Genomic DNA, 21533 nt, shown 5'->3' with positions numbered 1-21533 from the left:
CTTCTAACTCATGATGACGGATGTTATCACAAAATTTGGGCATCATGTTAGCTGTCTAACTTCATAAGTATATATAGCAACATATACTCTTGCAACTGCATCAAATATTCAAAACTGCATAAAGACAAATATAACAAAAATGTAGTAGTATGATATAGTAAATACATGCTATTTTTATTGCATGTATACATTTCTACTATTTCAAAAAAAAACCAAAACATTCTTTCAAAAGACATTGAATTACATAGTGCAAGAGTAGAATTTTCTGAATTAAGGTATTAAAAGATATAATCAGAACTAGGTGTAGATGGTCATAATAATTGGAATCTCTGACATGATAGTTTCTAGTGGTTTGAAATGATTATTATTTGTATTATGTTAGCATGATAAATGTAAACTGTAACATATATGTATATGTAAACTGAAGGATAATCTCCATTTTCCTATGTAGAAATCCCTGTTTATGTATGAGATACTCTCAATGCATTTCTATGGGGTTATTTTCAGCTAACTGGGGTGTTCCTAACACCAAACCACTTTTTATTCAACCTTCACAAGACTTTTATTTCACTTATCACTTCTTCTGTGTGTGTTTTGATATTAAAGAAAAATAAAATGCTGTATTTCAGACCTCTTACTTGTTATACTAAAATAACTCTCCCTTCCCCCAGTTTATAAGCAGTTAGCTTTAAAATGAGATTGGAAAAAATCTAGTGCATAATCAGAAGGATGGTATGATACCAAAGGTGCAGAAAAACGGACAGATTCTAAAAGCAGTGGCAGAAACAGAGTCAATCCCATTTCAAGCAAAGGTGAAAAGTTCAAGCATTTCCTGAAATGATGAAAACAAAAACAAAAACAAAAACAACTGCGTTAAATGAATGGGAAGTTTCTTATGCATTTGTACATTGGTCGGATAACAACACTATTGTTAATGTGAAAGAAAGCTCAGATCTCTCTCTCCTTATGCTGTAGGTCATGAGAACCGTTTTGTAAGTGCCAGTCACTGGTGAATCTGAAGGCTTATGTCTCCAAAAGCTCTTAATAATACAGGTTCAGAGAAACATACAGTTACCTCCAGAATTTTATGTGCTCAGGATTCTTTCTGAACCATTTTAAAGACAAATTCTATAGACTAGATATAAAATATGCTGAAAACCTTTTTAAGTTCAAGAGCCAATTATAATATTTTTTTCTTTCTTTCTTTTTTTTTTTTTTTTTTTTTTTTTTGCACTGACTTTCATTATCCTAATCCTGATCTTCTTATTGAGGATTGTATTTGAGTTAGGCAAATAGAATAAAGAGGAACTCTAAATCTCTTATTTGTAAAATGCACAGAAAAAAAATATTAGCAAAATATAGACACTATGTGGTAGGCTAGTAAATGAAATACTTGCCAGTTTTAGTTAGAAACCTTTCTCCAGATAGCATAGAAAATAGTTGCGTTATGTTTTTATCATTCCTGATGAAAATACTAGAAAGTGAAAGCAGATTAAATATTTTTCTTTCAAGCAAGTTACTAGAAAGATCAGCAGGATGTGATCAGGGAACTGTAGGTTATTCAGGCAACTGTTTTTTCTTTCTTCAGGAATATTATGACAACCTTGTACCTTTGCATTTTGAGTTCATATCCAGAAAAGGAGTAAAGATGGGATCAAATATTGCATGAACTAATTCACATTGTTAAAAAGGCTCAAATAACTCAAAATTCAGTGAGTCAAAATACCTTTTTTAACCATAGATACACAATGCATCTATTTCTAGATTGTCCTCAGTACCACTAAATTCCAAATGCTCTGACTTTTGTTTGCCTTGAACGACTATACTGTTACTTGAGTACATACGTAACCTTACCTGAGTGATCAGATATCTCACATTCACAAATAGAAACATTGAATGCCAAGGACAGCTACTCATGGCATTGACTTACATGAGAACCAGCAAATGAATAGAATTAAAATAATAATAATAATAATAATAATAAAAATCACAAAGGGAAAATAGTTTTTTTTTTTTTTTAATTTGTGAGGGTGTAGGACAAGCATTCTCATTAATCTGTTAATCAAAGTAATCTACCTACCTTGTTAGATGAAGTGTAAAGATGATCAAACAAAATAAGAGAATTGTTTCATTTATATCATTATATATTATACATATATATTTATTTGTTGATGTTTGTTTACACATTTTCTTATCCCATTTACTGTCGAAAATGAAAGTTGATGTAACATGATCTAAGTGAAACACAGTGGACAGCAAAGCTGCTCAAGCCATTTTCTCTAACTGCAAGGTAGCTGTCATTTCAACTATGACAACAACTTGATCTGAATCCTTTCCCATTGCTTTAAAAATACATATTTTATAAAGATAGGCTGTTCAAAACATCCATGGAAGCTTTCTAAACATGGATATTTCAGTGATTAGTAAGATCCTCTTTTTTGTTTTTTCTGCTATAAACTATAAATAGTTTTGAGAGTCCTGTGGTCCCAAAATACTAGAAATGTGCAGTTAACACAAACAGACATCATTGGAAAAGTGAGAGTGGTTGACTTTTATTTGCTTTACAAAAACTGTAGCTGTAACCACAAAATACTTTAAAATATTTCATTATTACTGGGAAAATATATTCAAAAATATATGGAGAAAATTCCTTTGTTGTTGTTGTTGTTGTTGTTGTTATTGTTGTTGTAAGGTCTTATTCCATATTTTCATTTTTAAATTTCTAATACTATTGACAAGAATCAATAGAACCTGAAGAGCTCCCAAATCTTCAGCCTTAAATGCTTTTCATTCTTCATCTGTCACTAAGCACAAAATTCTGTCATCTTCTGCTTATATAAATTTAGTCAGGCTTTTATAGGACCTAATAGATGTATGTATGCACTGTCTTTTCCACTCTTTATGCTCATGTTAGGTAAGTTAAAAAAATGGTGATCATTAACTAATGTAATTTGCAAAATCACAAGAGCAGTGCTTGAATTGTCTCCCCAGAACTCCCTTCCTCAACTCTCTCAGCCTTCTTTCAAAGAAAAAACAACAAGTAAACTTAGCTTAGTGATATGGTTTAGTGAAGGGCTTGTTAGTGTTAGGTCAGAGGTTGGACTAGGTGATCTTGGAGGTCTCTTCCAACCTAGACGATTCTGTGATTCTGTGAAACAGACACACACACACACACACACACACACACACACAATAAAGAGGTGAGATGGGTCAGAAGATGTTTTATCAGATTACAAAGATTGCACTTGATATGCCACTTTCAAGCTTGCCTAGTAGGCAAGATGTTATATTCCAAACTAATTCTTTTGTGGTTATAATTAATGTATAATTATTCAGAAGACATTAGTTAGTACCACAGTTGCTGGAAATTCACCATTTTGGGATAAAATTCTGATTTAAACCAGGACATGTTTGTCACAATTATGTTGTAACTGCTGTCTTGCAGTTTATTTCAGTGATTGACAGAACTGAGACATACTGTAGTAGTTATCTTTTAAAACATTAATACAAGACAAGATTGTGTGCTTTTCTCAAACAATAGATAGGAATGATTCTCTGCGACTATTCTACAGTGTAGCTGGGCAGTTAGCAGAAAGCAGAAAAAAATACTGGGGCACTCATCTCTGAGCTTTTAAGTGTTTATATTCTCTCAGTGTCTTGTAACTGGCCAGTATAATTAGATATATCATTGTGCAATAAAGGACAATAAAAGCCACAGCACTTGCCACCCAAGCACACAGGGTTCTTGGGTAATTTCATTCCTTTTTTTTTTTTTTTTTTTTCCCACATCAAAAGATATAGAACTCATTCTCTAACAGACAATGCTAATAGGATAGCTTCCTTTTACCACTCCTTCTTACTAAATCCATACTTGTGTATATGTTCTCAAAAAGGATTATCAGGCTATCTAAAAAGTGATCCACTCAGGTAAATGATGATGACACTTTTGCTATCATTTTGAAGGGCAGATAAAAATCTCTTGTGGGGATAAGAAAAGCTGAGCTTGTGAAATATGCAAGAGGGTTAAATATTTGGACTGTCTCTGTATTGCTCTACATGCAAAGTGAGCAGTTTTCTGTTTGGGCTTGTCAATGCTAAAACTTTACCAGTTTCTTCAGCAATCTTTGAGCCTAGTCTCGATGGACAGCTGAAGGGCAAGACTATAGAAAGAACTTCTGATGCAGCTTTAGAAAATATGTTTTTAAAAAGTGTTTCTGGTTTGAGATTTCATTTGTGGTGAATGAGCAAAAAAATCCACCTGCACTAAACTGTATGCACAGGAAGACATAATAATTCTGCTAATGTCAGCTTACAGTACTTTTCTTTTTTCCAAGAAAACTAAGGAGTCTTCCTCTCTACCAGGAGCTGTCTAATTATGTAAAGGAAAAGTGATTAACTGATTATGATGAATAAATTAATCTCTGAGGACTTGTATGTATTCAGACATTTCTAATTAGTATGGTTTTCATGAAGAAACTCAAGGCGGTCCTCTGTTCCTATTAGTAACGATTAACAGAACAATAAGTAATTTTTGGCAGCTCCTTGCAAAATTATTAGAATTAACATGGGAGTTCTGGATTAAGGATTTGTGAAAAATTTGTCACTGATTGATGAAGTGTAACTGACATGTACCACAGACCTCCCTGGAAAAGCACCCATATCTAATGATTTCAATAAGCAGCAATGGAGCAGGTAAAAGACAGGGTTTTCTTATCTGCTTTGCCAAGAATGTTGATTCCCTTTTCCAGTTTCCTACTCACTATTTTTTCCTAATTAGGATCATCAGTTATTGCATGCATGCAAGAGTGGTATGATTCTGTTCTTGCATCTCAGGGCATTTTAGAATGCTTGTGTAAGTTAATCTATAAACATGTTAGGTACCAAATATTTCTGCAGTTCATTGTGTACCTATTCTTTGAGACTACCTTTATCAGATTTGCCCAAAGTGTGCTGTCAGTGATGACTGGCCTTTGTATTCAGACTTTTAAAATCAAAATCAGTGATCAACTATAATTTGAATTTTTAATAGTTGATTATGCTCACAAGGAGACAGGTCTCAGCAGATTGTGGTATTGCTGTGAAAAAAATAGGTATGATTCAAGGAATTCAAGAAATCTATTTCTACCAAAGAAATATATGCTGCTGCACAAAGCACTCATTCATAATATTCTGAAAGTATTCATATCAGTGAAGAAACATGAATTTAAACTAAAACAGACATAAAGAAGAACTAATAGTTGCCCTGGGCAAAAAGAGAACTCATGAAAGAAGATTGATGGCATGTCTACCCAGTAAAATGAAGTATATTGGAGATAGTCTCTGCCTACCTGTAGGCAGGCTGATACTTTCACACATCATGATGCAGTTCCATCCAAGGGTGATAACTTGGATCTTAAAAATTAATATAGCATGGCATTTTACCTGAGCTAGGTAGCCTGCCTTTGAGAAGGCTTCATTAACCTGTGTAGAGCACTCTGTGGCTACACTGATTCTAGTTCTGGAACAGTTCTAAACCATGTTGATTGAGGGTTTCCAAAGGACTCTACAGGTGAGGCACTGGCCCACAAGACTGTACCTGGCTTCATGAAAGAAAAGGGGATACAGTAGTGCAATTGATCTCTGTGAGCCTACCAGAAAGGTCTACCAGAAGAATATAAAGGACACATATCTATGTTTCAGATATAACGTGATACATTTACAAATGGAATTAAATCATCCTGATAAGTAAAATGATGGTGTGTGGAACATCTTTTCAAATACTTCAGTGATCACTTTGTATGTGCTGTTAATAGAAGTAAGCTGTAGGCAGAACCATATATGTGCCTTGCTAAAAATTCTGCTTAATATATAGTGTACATAATTTTGCAATCAATTGTAGTCCCATGCATGAGTAATGAGTAATATGAATATACTGAATGGATATCTGTATTTCCAAATCAGCAAGACTTAGTTTATACAGAAGGGTTTTCACTTTTTAATACTCATCATCATCATCAGAATGGATGGACAATCACATAGTCTTAAAATGTTGCAACAGCTTCCAAAAATTTGAAACCTTAAAAAAAAACTACCTTAAAAGAGAGTTAAAAGGACAAAACTGATCAGATAACTTAATTGCCATGAAAGTGTTGGTCAACTGCTGTTAGAGAAGCCTTCTTCAATACTTGGTTGACATCTGGAATTACAGCAAAAATCATCACTATGTTCAATATTTGATCTGCATTCTCTTTGTCTGCCTCTTTCAGTTTCGTTTTGCCTTGGATGGAAAATGAGCTTTTTCTTTCTTTCTTTTTTTTTTCTTTTTCTTTTTCTTTTTCTTTTTCTTTTTCTTTTTCTTTTTCTTAATTTTTCTTAATTTTTCTTTTTCTTTTTCTTTTTCTTTTTCTTTTTCTTTTTCTTTTTCTTTTTCTTCTTCTTCTTTTCTTTTTCTTTTTCTTTTTCTTTTTCTTTTTCTTTTTCTTTTTCTTTTTCTTTTTCTTCTTCTTCTTTTCTTTTTCTTTTTCTTTTTCTTTTTCTTTTTCTTTTTCTTTTTCTTTTTCTTTTTCTTTTTCTTTTTCTTTTTCTTTTTCTTTTTCTTTTTCTTTTTCTTTTTCTTTTTCTTTTTCTTTTTCTTTTTCTTTTTCTTTTTCTTTTTCTTCTTCTTCTTCTTCTTTTTCTTCTTCTTCTTCTTCTTTTTCTTTTTCTTTTTCTTTTTCTTTTTCTTTTTCTTTTTCTTTTTCTTTTTCTTTTTCTTTTTCTTTTTCTTTTTTTCCCCCCTATGTATTTGTTTATTTTAATAAACAGTGGGGAGAGAGTTGTGAACATCTGGTTTTCCTTATCATAACTTCTATTGCTCACATCCCACATACAGATACAAAAGCTTTTTTCATTTAAAGGAGGCTGAAAGGAATGCAGTAGAAGACCATGTTCTCAAAGCAAAAGACACACAACAATGCTATGAAGTGAAAAAGCATAGAAACTAGAAGTTACATCTTCTTTCCCCCAATCCCCAGAGCCAGCAGGACTGCAGATAATCCTTCTGTTTTCTCAATAATAGACATTTTCATCGTAACCAACCATGATGTCACAAAGCAGGGATTATGACTTCAAGTTGGGAATAAACAGTGGGAGTAGCTGGATTCTTCTAAAACAAAGACCTTGTTCTCATGCAAATGCCTTTAGTTATGAAGAAGAAGAAAAACATCATATGCAAAGGGATTTGTTTCTAAAGAGATTATTTTTCAAAGTTTCTGTGAGGCTGCTTATAAAGTCTACCAGAATATTACAGCTCGGTCGTAGTGGGTGGCATTGTTTCAGTATCCATTGCTGAAAATTCATAGTCCAGACAGAAATTTGACTTACACAAGTGATTGGTGCTGAATAAGTGGTCAGAACAGAGAACCCCTCTATTTGGAGGTGAAATGTTTTTGTTCAGGGCTTTTCATTTCAAGAATTTGTTATTTTCTGGAACAAACTATTCTTTGCATTGAAATTGCTCATACATATTCTTACACTGAAGACAACTGTGTGTGCTTGTGTGGGTATGTATATGTAAATGTTGGCAAAATTTGTATTCACTCATTTATAAATTTATTGAAGCAGGATGAAGTAGTGTTCTCATTTGCTGTCATTTTGCAGACACTTAATTTGCACTCAAATGCCTCAAAAATGTCTTCACTTGAAATCTAAAAGACTGGAATGAATTCATTTTGAAAACAATGTACTATGAGAAAAATAAAGGTCTGAGCATTTAAGCACACAATGACAAAGCATGGTTAATTAGGAAATTGTAGTATTTCCTCAAAATACAAAAAATGCTGCAAATATGTCTTTATAAATGGCCTGCTTTTAAATATTGCTATACAAGGATGTTGATCCTGTTTAATTAAGCCTAGAAATATATTTACTGCAAACTATGCAACTTTCATTTGGAGTAAGCAGATTCCTTTTCTTTTCTCTGACCTAACTGTAATAGTTGTAAAGCACCTTTGTTTTATTTAAGTAGGGCATGGGGGTCCTGAGCATAATGTAGTATATTAGCAACTCAAGCTAAAGAAATGCCGATCTCTGCTCTTCCTTACAGATCATCTTAATAAAATGAAAATAAAATCCCTTCAAACAACTTCCACACCTTCCCAGCTTCAACATTGAAGAGCTCTGGAGCTCAGAAAATGACGTCCTGTTTTAGCCATTAACTCCACTGATCTCAACAAATGGCAAATGAGACATTGAGTGAAGGAAAATGCAAATAAATGCTGAAGAGATGTCAATAGTAGCAATGTACAGAACAAGAGGTAGCCCATTCCCTTGTGGTGCCTTCAGTAAGATTATAGGGTGAATAGTGTGGGAAATGGTGGAGTTCTTAGGATTCGTCTTTTATTTTAATATTGGTATACACAGAACACCAAAAAATAATGAGCAGCCCTTTCTGACAAGTACTGAACTTGAAACCTGTCCTTGCTATTGTGAGATCTACTGCTGGCTTCAGCAGAAACTTTGATTAGAATGGAAAAAGCAAAGACTAATCCATTATTTATTTTTTTTTTTTATTTTTATTTTTTAACTGAGGATTTACCTAAAATCTAAAGTTCATAAGAAAGAAGTTCCATAGTTTGATTGAATAATAGACAGATTGCAAAGATAAATATACAAATGAGAAATGCTGAAATGCATTACCACAGAATCTATCATATCATTGCTCTGGGATTTTACTATTTAGTATTACAATAATAAATGAAAAATATAAGAATTATAATTAAATTATATTTTCTTTAATCTAGAGAAAATATCTATACCAGTTACAATGAGGATAAACTGAGCATTTCCATCAGTAGCATATATTGTTAGGAATGTGGTGTTTATTAATGAAAAAATATCAGGACTTCATTTAATATTACATTGACACCATAATATATTCTTTCACAGGGAGCTATCATTCCCATTATATAAGCTACTCTGTGAAAGTAGGTGTTCTACTCTTAATACCAACAAGTTGTATCTTTGTCAGCATTAGCAAGGACAAGAGCAAACAGAGTGCCAACATTCCACTTCTTATCAGTTATTGAAAATAGACATTCTAATGGGTATGGCACTCAGCAGACCTCAAGGCTTTCTTTTTATAGCTTTGAATTGCCATGCTATAATTCAGCGCTATTAGCCCCCACCTCTTTCATTTTATCATCCACAGGTGAATACATTTGTTGAAAACATGATTTCTGGATGCTTTATGCAAGTAAACTGTCCAAAAATACAAAGGATGAGAGAAATATATGACAGTAATGCAAGTGAAAGGACATTAGTAAAAGTGATTTATACTTTCGCTAAATAACAAAGAAGCCTTACCTAAAGGGCAAATACTGCAGTACTCAGGAGATAAAAAAAAAAAAAAAAAAAAAAAAAGGCTTTTTGAATGTATTACAATTTTTGTCTAACTCCTAAAGCTCTGATTCTGCAAAGTGATTAAGCATATAGTGAAATTAAAACATAATAACTGTCTCTGTCTTCCTTGGAAGAACTTGCAATGAAGCAGCACAAAGACCACATTAAATCCAGACTTCGATGAAAGTTATCAGTTTTTACATTTTGGTGGGAGTGGGAGTTTGATACATGTTTATTTATAGGAAAGGTTAGGTAAAATAATCTCAGCATTAACAATAACACATAGCAACTGAAAACATTATAATAGCAACTGAGTGCTGGACTCACCAAAGTGGTCTGACTTCTGTGGTCTACATGGGTTGCTATCTGATGGTTACCACCGAAGAAAAGGTTTGCTGTTTGTTAAATACGAGAACATGTAAGCCAGAAACTAACATAGAAGCTATCCTCAGGCTTTGAATTTAGCTCAGCTGATCAGGCACAACCAAGATATACTGGAGAGACTAAAATCAAACATCGATGTCACATCAAGCACTATAAAATTTATGCAAACACTGTTCTCACATTGGAGCTCTTGGTTATTAGTATTGATATTTTTGAATGATCTGTTCACAGCCATCACAAAACACAAGCACTGCCTTGTTTACAGTCAAAATATCAGAAAAAAAAAATGCAGCAACAAATGTTGAGAAGAAATACAGGAGGGAACCCATACAGCAGAAGATGAAATATGAAAGGGCTAAGCAGTTGTATGGTTGGTGTAACTTCTGACTTTTAAGTCTATGTGCTTATTTATACACAAGTGCTCACACATATTAAAGTATACTTCCTCACCCATTTTTAAATAAAATACTTATTAATGTTATCTTTGCACCATGATCCAAGCACCAGAAATAGTTTCTATGGCTGTGTTTTGCTAATAATTGGAAATAACTTTAAAAAAAAACATAATAAATGCTCCCAACAGGTAGCGCATTATTGAAGTGTTTGTGACTTGATGCTCAACTACTGAAGGTACAGTACAATGGGTTATTGATGGACACACGTGTGAACCACAGGAGTGCCAAGAGAACTCATTGTTATCAGCACTGCATAATATAGTGCTGAATGAATTAAGTGTGGTGATTGCTTAAAATGTACCTTTTTGTGTAATAGCCCTAATTATCAGCAACCCTTTACAATGAGTGGATAATCGTTTTTAATTCCTGCAGCATTCATTGTAGTAACATTAATCATGATGAGCTCATTTGTTTTTAATGTGAATATAATATGTGATACCACAGGAATACCACTGAAATTTAGCAGTATATAATGCCTGCTTACTATAAAAGGTTATCATGAATTTCCTTCATGCACAGTGAATGCTAGCTGAATGCTCAGGATGTTGCTTGGTTGTTCAGCTGTCTTTGGAAATATCTGCTCAACAAAGTTCAAGTCACCAACAAAGCTGTTTTGGACTAGACTGAGACTTGAGGCTTTCCAGAGCTTGCTTCATGTGGGGTATTGATAAATCCAGGATGATCTAAGGAGAAACTATTTTCTTTAAGTCAGATGAGATGTGACTCAGTAAACAAAGTGAGCCCTGTATGTATGCTGTATATCTGTGCAATGTATCTAGACAAAGATCCTTACCATCAGGTAAACTGAGCCAGCAATTTAATGAGTCTCTTGCAATTAATACTAGACTGGTTACCCAGTGTAGCTCATTCCCTAAGCCAGTATATCCCTGAGGAGACTGATATTTCCTGATCAGAATACATTACTTATAGCTGCTTAATACACTTTTTATAAGTTCCTTAATTCTGTGGCTTGATCAAAAGTGATTAATTGCTTTATCTATTGTCTACTGTAAGTAGTGACTGGTTTGGCAAGTGTCTTTGTTTAAAGTATTAGGCTATATGCTTCTACACGGAGTCCTAAAAAATAAGCAGTCCCAATATCCTTCTCTGGGGCACAACTGACTTCTGTTTCTTCAATATCTGGGATATTGGAAAGAAATAGTAATTTGCGGTTGACCTATGTTATCTGCACTAACTAGTAAATGGGGAAGACATGTTTCCAAATATACTATTAAGGTATTAATAATTTCTTGTGGCTTTTGGAGACATAAAGTTCCAGTCACAATTCATCTGTGCAGAAGCACTGCAGGCAGGCATAAATATAGACCTTGTCTGTCTGTAGAAGGTGTTTGATATGATTATTTCTATGCACTGATTAAAAATAATCTTGCATGAGCATTCAAGAAATTCAACTCTATTTTAGTCAGTCCTAAAAGACCAGGAATTTAAAAGTCCCTTTTTGAAAGCCATAAGTTAGACTCTGCAAATTTTCTGAAGTTACAGTGCTAGCTCAGATTTTTCTGAACTGTGACAGTGTACATCGCTGACACCTTTTGTTTCTTTTAATTGTTTATTTTTCCTGCAGTTTTTGGTGAGTGGGCATCAAACCTGCAGTGCTGTGACAATTTATTTTAACAGAGGATGTGGTCCCTGATAGGTTTAGAGGCTCTACAAAAATCTATACTGCTGTACTATTTACCCATTTATAAATGGCTTGTGCTAGCAGTAATGAATTTAGAGGTTTCTGCAACTGCTTTTTTATGACATATTTCTGCAATCTTTGCAAATACCTTGACACAAAAATTCAAGAAGTAATTCTATTTCTAAGCTCCCTTATCTCTTCTATTTTATCTTTTGAGGAATTTAGGACCAGGATTATCTTCATGTTAAACCTTGTACAAAGCTGAACACTTTATCGATGTTAAAAATGAAACTATCAAGGAGAAACTAGCTGTTTAAGGCCTTTGCTGTTCTCTTTGCTTCTACTCATGAGAGTGAATGAAAGTTCATGCTCTTTTAGTGCCCTTTTAAGGAATCATGTTATGTCAAGGTATGCAGCAGTGCCATAATGGAATTTCAAAAGAGAAGTGGTCCACTACATGTTTGATTAGATCTGCCATACATTCAGGATTGACCTGGAGGGTACAAATTTCAGGTCAAGTGTCTGTTTTAGACTGACACTCAGACCACTAAAAGTCCAAGCTGACTTGTGAACAACACAGATAAGACTGGCTAGTTGACATAGTAGCTCTGAGACTGAACTCTGAGACAATTCAGGCAGGGGAATGTTTGATTAAAATAAAATATTCACCTGTAATGTTACAATTCTCTTCTTTTTACAATTTGGTAAAAAGAGTACTCATATTGCCCTTTTTTGATATAAATCAGTTATTAAAGTTGTCCAGTAGTCAGATCTCTTTTCCCTGATAGTATTACTGAATAGGAAGATATTATTAATGAAGTATGTTTTCCACACACCTTTGAAAATTATATTATCAAAATACCATGTACAGTTGTATCTTTCAAAAGAGACCTAGGTATTCAATTTATTTGGTTAGCTTTTTCTGTTGAATTTCAGAAAGCATTAAAAAGTATCCCTTGAATGTTTTTTTCCCCAGAAAATACATTGACACCCTCCCTGCCTTCCTCCCCCACCCTGCCTCAGTAATGTTGGTCAAAAAAATAACCATTTTCAATTAAGTGAATTATAATCCATACAACCACTTTAGCTCCTGATAAAGTCATTCACAATTTCTTTGTTTTGTTTTGTTTTGTTTTCTGGGAAAATCTAGTGCTGTGTCAGATTATAAAATATAGAATAAAATAAGAAAAATCTTGATGTAAATACAGTCTAGAAATGGGAAATAAGATTAGAGGTGACATATTGTTATGAGCCATGAGGTCTTCTCCAGGCTGTGAGGAGGAAAAAACAAAACAAAACAAAACAAAACAAAACAAAAAACAGCTATTCTGTGTTAGCCATCATATTAGGCCTCTATTTGTTATGGAATGCAAAAATAATTGTCACCTTAGGGCTGCATGTAGCAGTATGAATTAGCCATGGGTAATATGAACTGCATTTTTTTTTTTTTTGGTCAACTTACAGCTTGTATAGCTTGTTGCCCAAAAGGAAGCTCATGGTCACAGAAATTCACATTAGATATTCTTGCTTTTAAGCTCCATAAAATGTATGTTAAAAAAAAACAAATCTAAAAAAAAATCTGGTGCCATTACAACCCCTGGTAGATGAACCATGTTAGCATTCAGTTATCTGAATTTGAACTCCTGTTTAACTTACTGCACGTTAAAAGCTAATGTTTCTTTCTCTCTCTCTCTCTTTTTTTTTTTTTTTTTTTTGTTTTTTGTTTTTTGTTTTTTGTTACCAACTGTAATCAAATCAGGACTGTAGCTTTCAATAGCTTTCAATTATGCTTGTCCAAGATTTGAGCTCTTGAGTCTTTTGTGAAGACTTACTGCTGAGTGCAAAATGTGAGATAAGTTGCAAATGTTTAGACATGATGACTGGTCTGATTGATTACTAAGGAAGGATAAATAGAAGGTGTTTTTTTGTTTGTTTGTTTGTTTTTAAAATGTTTTGAGCCATTTCTTCATGAGAAAATCACCAAATTAAAAAGATTCTCATACTTGAAGGAGATACGGAAAAGCCTGTTTAAACAAATCAGTTAATGTTTCATGCTTTCATTTTAATTTATGATTTATACTGATATGGCCAAATTTAATTCTACCATAACTGACAGCAGCATGAGGTCCAAAAGTTCTCTATCTCCAAAGAACCAAAATGCAATATTACCCTTTGATCATGACTAGTTTCCAAAGGTTTCGTTATTCATTCTTTTTATTTGCATGACATTTTATTGCACTTTTAAAGCAGTCTAAACTGCTTTATATAAAGCAAGTTACAATTGGTATCTCACTGAAATAACCATCAAATTTTGATTTATACTTAAATGTCCAGGAACAAGATAAGTCCTAGTGTTCTGATCTCATTGAAATCAATGGTGAAATTGCCAAGGACGTAAAAAGATCTGGATCATGTATTATGAATTTATCAGCTACATGCCTTTAAAATATAAGTTTGTTGGGCTGTATATATTTTTCCATTTGATAACATAAGATCATATAATGGCTATCCAAGAGACTAATATGACTCTGACACTATAGAAAAATCTTCCTAGGCTACAGTGCTGATGTATGGGTGCCCCTGATCATCAAAGCAGCAGGTGAGGGTAATATCAAATAAGTGCAGCATTAAGAAGGCACATTGGATATTTATGGAATGTAGACACCTGATAACATTACTCTAGAATAAGTCCACCAGGAGTCTAAAATAAGGAGCAATTATGCATACATTCAGACCTGCTGTGAGAAACAAAACAAAACAAAACAAAAAAGCACCACAAAGAACTATTGAGAAACATTAATCATGCCTTCCTACTAAATCTGTCAAGAACCAGAGAATATGTTATTAGCCCCCATGGCTGTCACAACAGGGACTGAAACAGCTACCTCCTGAACTAAAATAGTCTGAGTTGCAACAGCTTCAGTTTAAGAGCCATGTCTCTACAGTCAGAGATAAGTGGGGATTTCTAACTATGCTCACTGACTTCGGGTGGGGGGATTAGTCTCATTCAGAGGACTGAATTTGAAGACCAGTAGACAGAAAAATGTTCACACGCAGATGCAGGACAAGGCCTTATTTTGATAGTGACAGAATGCAATTAGCTAATGTGAGTCAGAAAGATGTTTGAGTTTTTTGCATCTTCTGTAACAGAGTGAAAAAAGCCTACAGAAACAGGACAAGACCATTTAGGAAAGTGTGATATCAGTGAAATCAGATGCCATACTTCCTGAAAATACCCTGGAACCACTGTAGTAAGATAAATATGATCTAAAGCTACAAATTGAAATCTAACACAGTCTTCCACACTGGAATAATATCTTCCCTCATCTATTTTTTCAAAAGACTTTATGTCGTGAATTGAAATACTGCCCAATTTCATATTATATTTCTTTCTCAATCCTCATATGCAGATAACTCACATCTGCAGTTTTTCTGTGTACCATCTTTTTTCACATGGTCTCTAAATCTACCTCATAGATAAAAATAAAATCTCATTTTTAATACCACTGGAATGGATCATCCATTATTTTGCCAATCATGCTTGCAAGTGGTTCTTTTTCTGTTGTGTTGTGTACAGCTGATCTGGACATCTTGCTTTCCAGTGTCTTCCATACCTCACTATCACTCTGCTCTGGGCATATATCTACAATGGCCAACAATGTTTTTTTTTACAGTCTTCTCATTAAGAAATACACTTCTAGGCATGCAGCTGCATTGCATTTTCACTCTGTCTTATCTCAGTGCCAGTCCCTAAGGACTCAGTTAATTAGCTATTAAACTGCAGTCTTCTTCGTCCTCTTGGCCAGTAACATAAGATTTTATCAACAAAGTTAATGATTCTAAAACTTCTTCATGATTCGGTCATGCTGTTGCTTACTACAGTTAGGTTAGGACTGCTACAACGGTTTGTTGGGACTGTGTAAAGATACACAAAGGTACCATTACCAATTTCAAGCAGCATGGTAAATCCTTAAAACTCTGGTCATCTGTAGAAGTGGGTGAAGGATATTGTTTTGGTTTGGTGTCAAATATTGTACTTATGGAGAAATAAAATAAAGGTTTATATGAAATGAAGCTTTAGGAAGTTTTCAGAAAAAAAAAAAAAGGGGGGGGGGGGGGGAAGGAAAACAAAACACTTATTTTTTCCTTTGGATATTACATACTTTTTTTATTAACATTGACTTTGAAACACAGAAATCTCATTACAAAATAAGCTTAAAAAGGTTTACTTAATACATGTAAAACTGAACTCTTTTGTTAATTTCTAACCTTCATCCATACTTTATTTGACAGAAGTACCTATTCAACCCAGAAATTCTGTATTCCAGTAAATATTATATTCAGTGGAAAAACGTCACCTGGCTACAAAATCTATGGCTAAAATCCCATTGCTCTCTTACAGGAATCACAACCTGTAATAGTGATGAAAACTGGATCTTCTTTGCCCCTTTTGTCTTTTATCAACCTCTTGTCTCTTGTAAGCAAAACTTATTTTTTTATTCTTCCATTACCTCACAGCATAGTGAGTCTGAGGTCAGGACTGAGACTTCTAAATGTTATCATAATACAAAACTATAAGAAGGCGGACAAGATGATAACTTCTGTCTTCAAAAATTAAGAAAATGTCTTTTGTAATCATAGATATATGTATTGTATGGTCATGAAGGGGGAAATTAGGCTGTTGGGCATCCAAATTTTGTAAGTCTTTAAAATACTTCAATATGTGCATATGTATATGTTACACAGGTTTTTGTTTGTTTGTTTGCTTGTGATTTGTGATTGTGTTTGTTTGCTTTGTGATTGAGATTTTTTCTGTTTTGTTTTGTTTTTAAATATGGTATTTAATATTAACAGTGGCATCTCAGTTTATAAATCCCTGGGAAATACATTTCAATAAACAGACTTTCACTCATTTCCTCTTCCTTTGGATACATTAAGGAAAATCAAAGTACATTAGGAAGGCTCCTGAAGCTCCTTCATAGCATGGGTTATCCACAACTGTGGTGGCTGAAACCAGCACCCTGAAGTAAAAAACTGGTGTGAGAAAAGGTCTCAAAAGATTTCAAAGCCAAACTAGCAACACAATTTCTGAAAACATTAGGTAGTGTATTAATGTATCTTCTTGAAATACAATGCAAAACAAAAAGAACCAGCTAGAACCAATGGAAAAAATGATCTGAAGTACTTTGCATATGGATTAAACATAATTAGTTCATAAGACTTATTATTAGATAATTTTTCAGTTTTCCCAGAGAAGTCTTAAAGAAAATCTTGAACCCATTATTGGGTTAAGAGGGAGAAATATCATAGTATCTGTGTTAGAGCTGTGACATTCACATATCTTTTTATAAATCTACAGTACAAAATATACTCATTTATCTTAAAATTGTAGAGATACCTGCCATTGGCAGCAACCACAATGTAAACTCAAATCTTTTTTCTCTCATCATTGAATTTATTAGCTGACTGTCATGTGTGATTTCACATGTTGAAATATGCTTGTAACAGTTATCAGGTTATCCTCACTTTCACTTAAGTGTGGAAGAATCACTTCTATGATTTTTGGGGGAGTCTTTCTTTTTTTTTCTTTTTTTTTTTTTTTTTTAAAAAAAAAAGAAGTGTATTGAGTCACAATGAATGTCAAATTCTTCAAAAAGTAAAAGACAGTATTTAGTGAGAAACTTTCAGCCTTTCAGTTTCCAAGTACAGTAGTCAAAGGGAGACTTGTCTTCAACACTCTATCATTACTCCTTCATCCCCTCTGACATTTTGACATATCATCATTTCCATGATCTCAAGCATGTATACATTGATTTTTCAATCATTCTCTATTAAACCCAACAAAAGAAATTTAATGATCCAATTGAATCAATCCAGAGGAAATAACTGCTAGTTTCAATGCTATTAAAAGATTCAAGCTACTCCTAAAGTTTTCTTTTTTGTTGGTTTTTGAACTGAAATAAATGAAAAGAAGCTTGTTCCCTCTGAAATCACAAATCATATTTGAATGAGGGGATATTGAAGGGCTTGCAGGCAGTGAAATCATCTATAGTCCTAGAGACTCAAGATCCTTGCCAGGGCCTAGGAGGTGCTCATGGCTGGCAGGGACATGCTACCCTCAAAAGGGCACTTCCTCAATGTTGCTTAGCTCAACTGAGGTCTGATGCAGCTCCTTTGATATAGTCTCTGGGTTAGAGCTTACCTTCCCCTCAGGGAGCTACTTCTGTATGGAGGACAAAATTTATGATGCATTTGAGAAATGCATTGTGCGTGATATTTGCACTATGGCATATAAAAATAAGGGGCTGTTTGTGCACTAGCACAGAACCAGTTTGTAACATGGATATCACAGAATCACAGAATCACAGAATTTTCTAGGTTGGAAGAGACCTCAAGATCATCGAGTCCAACCTCTGACCTAACACTAACAAGTCCTCCAATAAACCATATCACTGAGTTCAACATCTAAATGTCTTTTAAAGACCTCCAGGGATGGTGACTCCACCACTTCCCTGGGCAGCCCATTCCAATGCCTCAACCCTCTCAGTAAAGAAGTTCTTCCTAACATCCTACCTAAAACACCCCGGCGCAAATTTAGCCCGTTCTCCCTTGTCCTGTCACCAGGACACCTTGTTCAGTTTTGGGCCCCTCGCTACAAGAAGGACATCGAGGTGCTTGAGCGGGTCCAGAGAAGGGCAACGAAGCTGGTGTGGGGCCTGGAGAACAAGTCCTACGAGGAGCGGCTGAGGGAGCTGGGTTTGTTCAGCCTGGAGAAGAGGAGGCTCAGGGGCGACCTTATTGCTCTCTACAGGTACCTTAAAGGAGGCTGTAGTGAGGTGGGGGTTGGCCTGTTCTCCCACATGCCTGGTGACAGGACGAGGGGGAATGGGCTAGAGTTGCGCCAGGGGAGTTTTAGGTTAGATGTTAGGAAGAACTTCTTTACCGAAAGGGTTGTTAGACATTGGAACAGGCTGCCCAGGGAAGTGGTGGAGTCACCATCCCTGGAAGTCTTTAAAAGACGTTTAGATGTAGAGCTTAGGGATATGGTTTAGTGGGGATTGTTAATGTTAGGTCAGAGGTTGGACTCGATGATCTTGAGGTCTCTTCCAACCTAGAAATTCTGTGATTCTGTGATTCAGGCACGTGGGAGAACAGACCAACCCCCATCTCTATACAGCCTCCTTTAATGTACTTAAAAAGAGCAATAAGGTCGCCTCTGAGCCTCTTCTTCTCCAGGCTGAACAAATGCAGCTCTCTCAGCCACTCCTCGTAGGACTTGTTCTCCAGACCCCTCACCAGCTTCATTGCCCTTCTCTGGACTCTTTCGAGCACCTTGATGTGCTTCTTGTAGCGAGGGGCCCAAAACTGAACACAGTACTCGGGGTGCAGCCCCACCACAGCCGAGTACAGGGGGACAATCACTTCCCTAGACCTGCTGGTCACACTGCTTCTTATGCAAGCCAGGATGCTGTTGGCCTTCTTGGCCACCTGAGCACACTGTTGGCTCATATTCAGCCGACTATCCACCATCACTCCCAGGTCCTTCTCTGCCTGGCAGCTCTCCAACCACTCATCTCCCAGCCTGTAGCTCTGCTTGGGGTTATTGTGCCCCAGGTGCAGGACTTGGCACTTGGCCTTGTTGAACTTCATACAGCTGACCTCAGCCCATCGGTCCAGCCTATCCAGATCCTCCTGCAGAGCCTTCCTACCCTTGAGCAGATCGACACACGCACCTAACTTGGTGTCATCTGCGAATTTACTGATGGTGCACTCAATCCCCTCATACAGATCATCGATGAAGATATTAAAGAGGACCGGCTGCAGCACCGAGCCCTGGGGAACGCCACGAGTGACCAGCTTTCAGCTGGATTTGACTCCATTCACCACGACTCTTTGGGCCCGGCTATCCAGCCAGTTTTTAACCCAACGAAGCGTACGCCAGTCCAAGCCATGAGCAGCCAGTTTCTTGAGGAGAATGTTGTGGGAAACAGTGTCAAAAGCCTTGCTGAAGTCAAGGTAGACCACATCCACAGCCTTTCCCTCATCCACCAAGAGTGTCACTTTGCCATAGAAGGAGATCAAGTTCGTCAAGCAGGACCTGCCTTTCATAAACCCATGCTGACTGGGCCTGATCACCTGGTTGTCCTGTAAGTGCCGCATGATGACACACTTGATAATCTGCTTCATGACTTTCCCTGTCCCTGAGGTCAAACTGACAGGCCTATTGTTTCCTGCGTCTACCCTCCCGCCCTTCTTGTAGATGGGCATCATGTTTGCTAGCTGCCAGTCGACTGGGACCTCCCCTGATAGCCAGGACTGTTGATAAATGATGATAAGTGGCTTGGCCAGCTCCTCCGCCAGTTCTCTCAGTATCCTCGGGTGGATCCCATCTGGCCCCATCAACTTGCGTACATCCAAGTGCCATAGCAGGTTGCCAACCATTCCCTCATGGATAGCGAAGGCCACATTCTGCTCCCCATCCCCTTCCACCATTTCAGGGTACTGGATATCCAGAGAGCAACTGGTTTTGTTGCTAAAGACTGAGTCTTTATAGCATCAAAACACTTGAGCATTTTTGTAGCCAATTAGGTAAGTTGTAAGGCTGCAGCTGCCCTAAATCCCTTTGTAAAAGATGAGAAGGCCATGAATGTTTTTATACTGACTTTTATGACCCCAGGTATTCAGCGAAGATCAAATTCATCTTGCATAAGGCTCTGAACAAAATGATTGGCCTAATGTGAGCACATGGTCCTGCAGGGTCAGAAGCTGAAATGCTGGGCCCACATGTAGACTGGTGTGGCTTGTGCCACAGAAGACCACAATTTCACAGTCCTATCACAAATTTGACTCAGGCCGGTCAAACCTGCAGAAAGGTTTAGTTATCTTGGAGACATGACAGTGCTGATGTGTCTACAATGATTCAGGATGTGGGGTAACATGCCCAGGAAGAGCCAAACTCTCCTGTCAGTTTCAACACAGCTCCAGCAAAGAGAGAAAGAAAGAAAAGGAATTTTAAAACCCAGAAGAGAGCATTACATGTGGGGGTTTTGAAACTGGGGAAAATATAGTTGGGCCTAAAGGACTGGGTAATATATATATATTGGGAAATGTATCTATGGAAAAGATAAAAGAAAGAAATGAGTCTCTCAAGCTCTCTCTTTTTTCTTAGACCTTTTTCAAGCACTGTCATATACTTGTAGGGTTGTGTGCTCTCATCCACAGATGCCTAAAGTGGCTGTCAAGCAAATAAAAAGTCCATTCAATTTTAATGTTTCAAATAAGATGATATAATTATTTGTTAGTTTACAAGAAATTTCCTTTCCTAATCTTATTTTGCATATTTTTCAATATGTTGAGTAATTTCGGAAGCTAGCTGGGTACTGTTTCCTTCATGGAAGCAGATGCAATCTTCTGTTATATCAATCAATTTATTATATTAATCACAGTTCTCAATATATTCAGAATTTCTCTGTTTCATACAAATCAGTCTAAAATAATCAGCAACCTGCCGTGCAATGATTGCAATTAGAGTTGTGCAAATCTTGTCCATTTCAGTTGTAGTGCTTTCACAAGAATACTTTCTTTTAGAAATACTTTTCTTTTTAACTGATTCACTGTTTGAGTCTGTGGGTCAAGGTAAAAATAATATTGCCCACTGATTGTTCCTAACATAATTGAAGAGTAACCTCACATGG

The sequence above is a fragment of the Netta rufina genome, assembly GCF_964035555.1.
Source record: "Netta rufina genome assembly, chromosome: 8".
NCBI lineage: Eukaryota > Metazoa > Chordata > Aves > Anseriformes > Anatidae > Netta > Netta rufina.
This window is presented reverse-complemented; position numbering follows the sequence as displayed.